A 10,856-nucleotide genomic window follows, 5' to 3' on the forward strand; every position below is an offset into this window, starting at 1 on the left:
CTGTGCCAAGAATGCCTGTCCACTCTGCACCGTGCCTGTTCATTTTGTACATATCCAGATAGCAGTGCAGTCCTTAGCTCCCAGACTTGCCACATCTGTCAGAAACCTAAGATGCAGACACCTGCAATAATCCTCAATACACTGCTTCGCCCCCCCCCAGCTCCCAGCATCCCCACTGTCAGTCGGAACTGTAACATACAGCCTGACATGAAAAGGCAAGAGAAACATGGGAAAGGCAGCCTTCTATCAGTCCCTCCACCTTCATTCTGGCCTCTGGCTAAGGAGGAAGGTTAGTTATAGGAGAAATTACAGAAAAAAACAACTGCAAGAAAGAAATGCTTCAGAGTGAGTTGTTGGGGGAAGTCCTGTGCATTTGTCAATAAAGTACTGTTGAGCCTATAGGGAACCAAGATAGGAGGGACTAGGAGTCCAGGAGAACTCTGGGAAGGAGAAACACAAGAGAGTCGACATGTAACGCCATGGGGGTAGGAAGCCCGGAACCATTCTCCGGTAAGAGACATACTTAGATTAACAATTATGGGGTAATTACTTGTCAGAGGTAGCCAGTAAGAAACAAGCAAGGCCAACAGCTTCATAATTAATACAGCATCTTGTGTGTTTATTTGGGGACTACAATGCGGCAGAGCCCAGGCGGCTGGCAGGGGATAAACCAAAGTGGCTAGCAAAGAAAAAGCTTCTCTTAACAAAATGGTAATCAGGAGTGGGATCATGAATTTCCACGCAAAATAACAAAAGCTTTAAAGGAATTTTAGAAACAGAAGAACAGAGAGAAGCACAGATTTTTGGTAGCAGCATTTTTCTCAGGTGTGCTCTGTTTTGCTAGCGACGAGCCGAGATTCTCATGGCTCGCTTACCGGAGTCTTCCTGACTCGGCATTAAAAAAAAAAAAAAACCAAAAAAAAACAGCCAACAAGGTTGTTTCAAGAGACTCTGCTAATGATTGAAAGGTGTGTACGTACAGCGGGAAGTGACAGCTTTTGCTGGATGTCAGCATGGATTGAGGCGGTAAGCTGGAATCACGCTTACGCCCGCCATCTTGGAAGGCAGCAGTTTAAAACAGCCACGGTTTTACAGATAAGACACGTGGCCAGAAAAACATAAAGATTTGCAGTAAAGTCAGACTTGGATGAAGAAAATCTCTAAAGGTTTACAGTGTGTTTAAAAATATACGTGAGATTGAGAGAGAAAATGAAACGGCAAAGTGGTAAATAAATACAAAAGCCTGCATTGTGGTGGCGCACGCCGGTAGGATTTACTCCAGAGGCAGAGGCAGGCGGATTTCCAAAGAGAAATCCTGTCTCAAAGAAAAATAAAAGTAAAATAAATAAAGTAATAATAGATAAATAAATAAGCCACGTAAAGATGGAAAATACACAGAGAGTCTGGATACTGTACGCTATTGTGTTTTTCAGTTTTTTGCTTGCTCAGGAAGGAACTGCTACTAAAGTACACTTGATTATAAATGCTGCTAAATTAATCCAACTTCTATCTTTTGAAAATGCCTTGACTTCAAAATTTAAGTATAATGATATGTTACTTGGGAAAGGAGATTTTACTTATGTTTCTACAGAAAATGAAAAGCTGAGGATTCCTTCCAGGCTTCTGTGGTTTGACGAACCAAGACCCCCGGAAGCAGTAGACCAGATGTTCCAACAATTGAAACAGCTAAGATGATGGAGCTTTACAGACCACAAAAATAAGGACTTATACAGGTTTCTGAATTTTGTCATGATCCCCATGGTATGAACAGCGCCCCCTTCCAGCAGTAAGCAGTTTGGAATGAGCGACGTCCTAATTCCCATCTTGTTTATAAATCTTTGTTTTCATTTAAATGGGATTGTTTATAATTGGCTAATGATCACAGCCAATCTTTTTTAATGGTAAAAAAGGGAATTAGGGTATGGGTATTGTTTTTCATTTATTGATACAAATTCAAGGTCAATTTTGTGATATGTATATTTCACCTCTTGATTAAGTATTGTGCTTATACTGATCTTTTAAAATGTAATGCGTAATTAAATACAGATTATAGATAGTTACTTATAATAGTCAGAATTTATAGTTAGGTAAGTTAGGTTTTCTAGATATACAGAAATATATTTGACATAGACATTCTTCAAACCTTTCAAAGACCTTCAGAAAATGGCATTTAAAATGGTTTAGGGTTTTTCTTGACAATGATAAATGTCTGCTCCTGGCAGCACCAATTACGTCTGAGAGGAAGATGGGCATCGAAGAAACTCGTTATGGAGTTTGCTTTCAACATGGCAAGATTAGCCATTTGGGCAAGAAACTGCTCTTGCCTAGACTGTTTGACTGTTGCTGTATAAACTGAACATGCAGGACCCACAGAAAAGTTACTGCTGAACTGAGTCTTACAGGGTTCCTGCTTCATGGAAGAGTCTACGGTACATTCTGCAGGACACAGAAAAATGACTGACAGACTGCTGATGCAGATGGACAGTTTTGAAATTTCCTGCTTGGCTGAGAAATCTTCTGGATACATTGTGGCCTATGGGCTGAAGATGGATGCCCCAACGTTACAGTGGAACTTCGGGTGACTGTCCAGGCAGTAAGATGTCTCTATCAATCCTAGTGTTTATATATTATCCTTCTGTGGTCTTTGATGAAGTTGAAGACAGATAGTTATAATTATAGTTTTCCTTAGTTATGATAAAAGATAAGCTACATATAGGACTTTGGACTCACAAGGATGGGATGGATGATATTTTCTTTAAATCTTGCTAAAATATTGTAACTATGTTCTTACTTGATAACTGTTCTGTTATGTATAATTTGACGGTGTTAAAGTTAACACCTTTCTTTTTGTTTAAACAGAAAAGAGGAGATGTTGGGGGAAGTCCTGTGCATTTGTCAATAAAGTACTGTTGAGCCTATAGGGAACCAAGATAGGAGGGACTAGGAGTCCAGGAGAACTCTGGGAAGGAGAAACACAAGAGAGTCGACATGTAACGCCATGGGGGTAGGAAGCCCGGAACCATTCTCCGGTAAGAGACATACTTAGATTAACAATTATGGGGTAATTACTTAAGTCAGAGGTAGCCAGTAAGAAACAAGCAAGGCCAACAGCTTCATAATTAATACAGCGTCTTGTGTGTTTATTTGGGGACTACAATGCGGCAGAGCCCAGGCGGCTGGCGGGGGATAAACCAAAGTGGCTAGCAAAGAAAAAGCTTCTCTTAACAGTGAGTGTTCTGCAGCAAGACCCTTAGTAAATTTGTAGATGAAATGAAGATGACTTTTTTGAAGTGGGTAACTGATTGATGATGATCTTAATTAGAGGTACTGTGATCTAATACATCTGAAGGTATAGTTCAGAACTCTCACAGTTTCCAAGTTGTAGAATGTGGATAATTGTATACATGATGTCGGTGCAAAAGAGATGTGTGCTAAACTTGGTGCAAACTGTACCAAGTGATGGGTAAATGTAGACTACTAACATTGTACTTATGAAGGTTTTAAAACTTAATTGTAGTAAGAAGTTTCTGTCTGCCCAAAACTGCAGCCATTTAGTTCCAAATAAACACACAAAGGCTTATATTAATTATAAATTGTTTGGTCAATGGCTCAGGCTTCTTATTGGCTGGGTCTTTCTTAATTACCAACCCATTTCTATTAATCTGTGTAACTCCACATGGTCTTGGCTTATGGGTGATGCCCATGTCTCTCAATACCTCAGCTGCTACATGGTATCTCCATGCTTACTACCTTTCTCTACCCATGTTTGGATTTCCTGCCTGACTATATCCGGCCTGCCCATTGGCCAAAGCAGCTTTATTCATCAACCAATAGGAGAAACATATATTCACAGCATGCAGAAGGACAGTCCCCATCACTTAATAGTGTAAATATTCCTTGGGTCAGTCACAGATCTAAAAGTCAAAAAAGTAAGTATTTTCAAAAGCTGGTAAGAAGAAAGTAGAAATGTGAGCCTTGATGGCTGTGTGATGTAAAGCAGGGTCCTGACCTCGTGGGGGTGGCAATCAGAGATACTTCTTAGAAGTTTTGAGCTTAATACTAAACTAGATATATTTGGGGAAATCATTTGCAGGCTGAGGGAACCCTAATGCAAAACACCTAAAACAAGGATATGTAGAGAAAAAACAATGAAGGTTAAAAGGTAATATAGTTTACTGTCCCTTAATTCCATATGTTATAGCGGTTTACAGCCTCCACTCTACAGAACAGTGACCTTGGGTAGGCTGCTAACATCTCTGAGGCCTAGTTATCCCATCTATAAAACAGAATGTGCCTCACAGGTTGCTTATAGGGTTATACAAGGGAAACAGCATAATATGATGCATGAGGTCGGCATTGAGTAAGGGCTGGTGGTGATAATAGCGAATTAAGTAGGCATTAAAGAGCAATGCTTGATGCTTTTCAAAGATGCTAACATCATGGCATATTATCCTCTAAACAGTGCTTCCCAGAGTGGCACTCCTTTGCCTTCAGCGACATCCAAATCATCAGGGCTCTCGTAGATGTGTAAACTCTAATTCAGGACAGGGGTTAAAATTTGGGCTTTCCACTGGGCGTTGGTGGCGCATGCCTTTAATCCCAGCACTCGGGAGGCAGAGGCAGGCGGATCTCTGTGTGAGTTCGAGGCCAGCCTGGTCTACCGAGTGAGTTCCAGGACAACCTCCAAAAAAACAATACAGAGAAACCCTGCCTTGAAAAACCAAAAAAAAAAAAAAAAAAAAAAAAAAAAGGGCTTTCCAATCCATGGTTGTGCACAGCACTCAGGAGCTACAGGCCATTGGATTATGGGTTTGAGGCCAGCCTGGGCCACACAGTGAGGTAGTGAGTGCCAGCCTGCAACACATAAGGGAAATACTGTCTGGAACATTCTGAGTTTCTGACAAGCTTCCAGAAGCCAGGGGTGTTACTGGCCCAGGAATGAAGTTCTGAAAAATAAGAGTACAGGGAAATCATAGTTCCTTGGGATGTTACAGTCTAGTGCAGGAGAAGAGGGCATCTAAACAAATTTAGGGGACATAAGAACACTCAACAGACTGCTCAGGTCTTTAAATATGCTAAGGTACATTCTGAAGTTCTAGTTTAGAGTAGCTCAGCTTCAGGATATAAGTACCTGATAATAGATGTCCAAGCAAATAGAAATCCATTCTTCTTTTTTTGTGTAGAAAATAGATAAATTTATGGTATAGTTAAAATATCATCTATCATAAATTGTTGTTTAATTAAATATCCATAAAAAACAAAAGAAAAATCAGAACTAGTGGTGATTCAAAACATCTTTTGTAGCCCACTTATTGAATAATTCAGGTGGAAGTAGGGATGAGGGAAAAAGTACTTTTTTAAAACTATTTTTTAAAATTTTAAAACAATCTTTTCTTGTTTTACATACTAAACATCCTAGTTCTCACTCCTTCCCCTCCTCCTACTCCCCCCCACCTTTCCCCTACTTCACCCCCACTCCACTCCTAAGAGAGGATAAGGCAGGAATCCATTCTTATCTAGGATGACCTCAGAGGGTAATGGGTTGCTAGCTTCGGTTCAAAGGACTGTAGGACAGAGGCTGATATCTCTGCAATGCACCTGTCCCCTCTTCAAAACTTAGTTTGTCCACTTTAGTTCCGCATTTGAACATTAAAAAATAATCAGACAGGGTCAGCACTTTCAATTTTTGTCTTATTGGCTAGACTTGTGCCATATTGTTGGGAAAAAAATAATCTAAGTGTCAAACAAAGAAATACCTGAACAAACAAAAAGTAATTGGCAAGATGATTTCTTTTTGTAAAAAGTGTGTCCCAGAACCCAGACCAGGCTAGTGAATGCACTTGTCAGAATGGCCTCCTATATCCCTGAAACAGACAGTGATTGTGTCTCATCCTATTGGTGGGAGCTCAATTTCTCAATCTGATGTGATTGGCTAATTTATGCAAAGGAAAAGGGGTGGGGGTTCAGGAAATATGGGCCCTTACAGGCTAACTACCTTTAATAGAAACAAACAAACAAACAAACAAAAACCCTGTTTTTCACAATATGTTCACATCATCTGGAAGTAAAGACCATCATCAAATCAACTACAACTGTACCCATGTTACCATAATTTGAGTTGGTTGGGGTTTTCTACAGCAACAGAATCAGGCAGACATTCCTATGTTGAAAGAGGAAAATACTACAACTCAAAAATCAAATCCAGCAAAGAAAATTCCAAATCTTGCAGCTCTAATGACCAGCATTGTAAACTTGGAAGACAATCTTCTGTATTCCAATGACCATGGGGGGTAACATCTTTTGGAGAATGTTTTACCCCATAACTTAAATATGATGATAAAGGTTTACTACACTTGACTTCTAATATTACCTCAATTGATGTTACACTAAAATAAAACCATGGGTATCTACTTAATGCACAAGTATATTCCTAACAAATAGAACAAAAACACCCGGGGTTAACTATAATTCTCATCTCTGCAGTCGGTTATGTAGCCTTAGCTGCTATTTATAAGTAATGCCCTCCACCCTCAGCAAGCATTTCAGTGGCTGTTTACCTGGAGGAGTGTCCCATACTTTCATTCTTGAAGAGTCTTGGTTATTTGTCATCTGACCTGGATTGGATTGTTGCTTCCCAGAGACTTTAATCACAGCACATGGTGACATCACAAGAAGCCCTACAGGAGCTCCTGCATTCTACAGTGCTCTTCCTTACCTCTGTTGTGGAGAAAAATCTAATGCCCTCCTGGTAATAAGGATTGATCACACCTCCCAACATAGTTGCTCCTTGTTTTAGCCAGTTGACTAAAGGGTATCTTGAGCCCCAAAGAGCCAGGAGGGGACCCTAACTCCCAACTATATGGGGATATTTGTTGTCCCCACTGGCAAAATAGTGACTCCTCCCAGAGCTAAAACTTTTTAGGCCTGAAGAGCAAGGCTGCAGGAATAGAAAGCATTTTTTTCCCTGGTGGGTCATTAGGGGTGGGTGATCATGACTATTTCTTTAAATGTAGTTTGTCAAAAATGTTCCATAGGACACACTTCTTCGGCAAGTCATAAAGAACTGAGCTGTGGACAAGTCTAAATAGTGAATTACTTGCTCAAATAGTAGCCTGAAGAACTCGTCCAATTAGGAGATCAAAAGAGGGGAAGCTTTTTCAAAGATAGCTCCACAGAGAAGAGGAAGAGGAGCTTAAGGAAGAGTGTTACAGAGATCTCAGTAGACTAGTCTAGGGCAGAAAGGATGAGTGAGCAAAGGGATGAAGGTGTCACAGGAAGATGGAAGAGAGAATGCAGGGGAATGACTGCTGGACTTGGTGAGAATGCTGCACGTGTTAAATCCATTTCAGTGGCATGGGAGGGAGCCAGAGGGTAGGTAGGACAAATGCATCATTGGGAAACAGGAATGTAAAGTTAACTGGGCTGCTTTCATCTGAAGCCTGGGCAGCAGGAAGACCCTTACACTGAAATTGCTCAGCTGGGCATGGTGGGCCAAGTTTGTAATCCCAACATTTAGGAGACTGAAGCCTGAGGAGAGAGAGGAGCTAGAGTTTAGCAAGGCTGGTAGTTAGACCTGTCAAACAAAACAAAACAGAAATTAGGGAAAAATAGTAAAATAGTTAGATTTTACTATACTAGAGTTATTTACTAGACTTTACCACTTTTTGTGTGTTTGTATGATGTGCAAGCACATATGTGCGAGCCCACATGTTTGCACAGTTGTATATGTGTGTGTGTGGAGGCCTAAAGTTGTGAGGGTATTTTTTTATTGCTTTCTATCTTATTCATTTAGACAAGCTCTCTCAATTGAATCCAGAGCTTATCATATGTATGTATGCATGTATGTATGCATGTATGCATGTATGTATGTATGTATGTATATGTATGTACACACACATCGGTTTTGGTTTTTTGAAACATTTCCCTGTGTAGTCCTGGCTGTTCTGGAACTCACTCTGTAGATCAGGCTGGCCTCGAACTCAGAGATCCCTGTCTCTGCCTCTTGACTCCTGCAGTTAAAGGCATGCACTACCATTTCCCAGGGATTTTTATCAGTATTAAAGAAAATAGATCAACCTTCACTTATGTTTTTAAAAAGAGCAACATACAGATCTGTATGTGTGGAAACCTGACCATATCCACAGTCAGCTCCTTCATGTAACTGGGCATGGAGATGTGTGGAAGGACATACTTCTTTCAGTATTGTATGAAGGCATGCTTTCCTTTTCTCAATCACATGCATGCTCTGCTTATTTATAGTTTCCCAGTATCTAAATCAGAATTAAAAAGACTATCATAAGGAAGCATCAGCTGGTTTGGACACCATGTTATGACACACTTGTTTAACAACTTGACCTGTACTTGTTTTGTTTAGACACATGGTTCAGGCTAGCCTCAAATGTGTTATATAGCCCAGTCAGTCTCAAACTCTTGACAACAATCCTCCTGCCTCAGCTACCCAAATAATGGCATTATAGTCATGGACAACCACACAGAGACTAGCTAATTTGAAAAAAAAAAGAAACTAAACCCATATTGAGTTATACAATTAAGGGGTGTGGAGGCATATGCCTATAGTTCCAGAACTCAGAAAGGTGGGGAGATCGGAGCTCAAAGTTAGTCTAGGTTATATAATGAGACACAGCTGAAAGAAAGGAAGAGAGAAAAAAGAAAGAAAGAGACACAGAGAGACACAAAGAGAGAGAATGAGGTAGAGAGGGAGGAAGGGAGACAGGGAGGGAGGGAGGGAGAAAGGAAGGGACGGAGAAGTAGGGAGGAAAGTAGGAAAGTAAGCAAACAAGGGATGTGGAGAAGTGACCATTATCTGAGGTCTATCCCAAACACAGTGGGAACAGCAGGAAGTATCATATATACATATGCTTGACTTTGGCAATCTCAGTCTATACAGACAATGTTTACTATTTTTTTCATCATAATTAACCTATAGGAAAAGCCTGAGTCTGTTGTGAACCTCAAGACTACTCTTATGTCAATGTAAAACAGAGCTCTTGTGTCAAAATGTCTGAGATAGTTGGTTCTAAGACACATGTGAGTGACCCCAGCCTGGGAACACAGTGAGACAGTCTTGAAAGCCTTGTGAGAATCAGGTGAGTCGCAGTATGAGTATGTAGGATAGGTTATGTTGAACCTAACTTAGAAGACAAAAATGAAACTATAAACAATAAGACATCTACTTGATATGTTCATGAGCCCACACACCTCTCGCCTTCTGAACTTAAGGTCTTCAATAGTAGGACAAACTGCTGTGGGACAAAGCAAGTGCCAAGTGGGTACAACGTACAGATGTAGCAACAACCAATGACAAAGGAAGCAAGTTTGCACTCTTGGAGTCTTAATTTTTGAAGTTTCCTAAATTTAATTTAACTGTTTTATGGCGTTATATGACTATCTTTAAATAATAGGATTTTCCCCTCAATATATGTTTTTATTTAAATTAGAAACATGAATGTTTCACATGTCAATCCCAGCTCCCTCTCCCACCCCTCCTCCCTTGTCCCTTCACCAGCCCTCCCAGCCCCCCACCCAGTCCCCATATTAGTCCCCAGGGAGGGTGAGGCCCTCCTTGGGGGGGATCTCTAAAGTCTGTCATTTCATCCAGGGCAGAACCTAGGCCCTTCCCCATGTGTCCAGGCTGAGAGAACATCCCTCTATGTGGAATGGGCTCCCAAAATTCATTTGTACTCCATGGTAAACATTGATCTACTACCCAAGGCCCCAGAGATTTCTGTGGCCTCCTCACTTACACTACATTCATGGAGTCTGGATTAGTCCCCTGTTGGTCTCTCAGTCATCAGTCTGGGGTTCAAGAGCTCCCCCCTTGTCCAGTCAGCTGTCTTTGTGGGTTTCACCAGCACGATCTTGACCCCTTTGCTCATCACTCCTCCATTTCTGTCACTGGGTTCCAGGACTTCAGTTCAGTGTTTAGCTATGGGTATCTGTCTCTGCTTCCATCAGTCACTGGATGAAGGTTCTAGGATGGCATATAAGGTAGTCACCAACCTTATCATCAAGGAGGGGCTATTAATGTAGTCTCTCCACTATTGCTTAATTTGCCAGTTGGTGTTATCCTTGTAGATCTCTGGAAATCTCTCTTCAAACCTATAATGACTCTAACTATTATGGTATCTCTCATCCTGCTCTCCCCTATTCTTAACTTGACTCAACCTTCCTGCTCGCCCATACCTTCTTCTCCCCTCCTCTTCTCCCCCTCTCTTTTTCCTGGTTCTCTCTCCCCTCCCCCGATGTTCCCAATCTGCTCAGATCTTGGCTCATTCCACTTCTCTGGTGTATCATGCATATCTCTTGGAAACCTCCCTGTTTCCCAGACTCACTGGCACTGGGATTGCAGGCTGACACTCCCTGATCCATGTCTAAAATCCATATATGAGTGAATACATACCATGTTTGTCTTTTTGTGGCCGGGTTACCTCACTCAGGATGGTTTCTTCTAGTGCCATCCATTTGCCTGCAAATTTAAAGATTTTGTTTTTTTTTTTTTCTGCTAAGTACTCCATTGTGTAAATGTGCCACATTTTCTTTATTCACTCTTCAGTTGAGGGGAATCTAGGTTGCTTCCAGGATCTAGCTGTTACATATAATGCTGCTATGAACATAGTGGAACAGACATCCTTGTTGTGTGAAATGGCATCTTTTTGGTATATGCCTAGGAATGGAATTGCTGGGTCTTGTGGTAAACTGAGTCCCATTTTCCTGAGGAATCTCCATACTAATTTCCAAAGTGGCTGCACAAGTTTGCACTCCCACCAGCAATGGACAAGTGTTCCCCTTTCTCCACATCCTTTCCAGCATAAACTGTCATTGGTGTTTTTGATTTT

This window comes from Mesocricetus auratus, unplaced genomic scaffold, assembly GCF_017639785.1.
Source record: "Mesocricetus auratus isolate SY011 unplaced genomic scaffold, BCM_Maur_2.0 Super-Scaffold_100026, whole genome shotgun sequence".
NCBI lineage: Eukaryota > Metazoa > Chordata > Mammalia > Rodentia > Cricetidae > Mesocricetus > Mesocricetus auratus.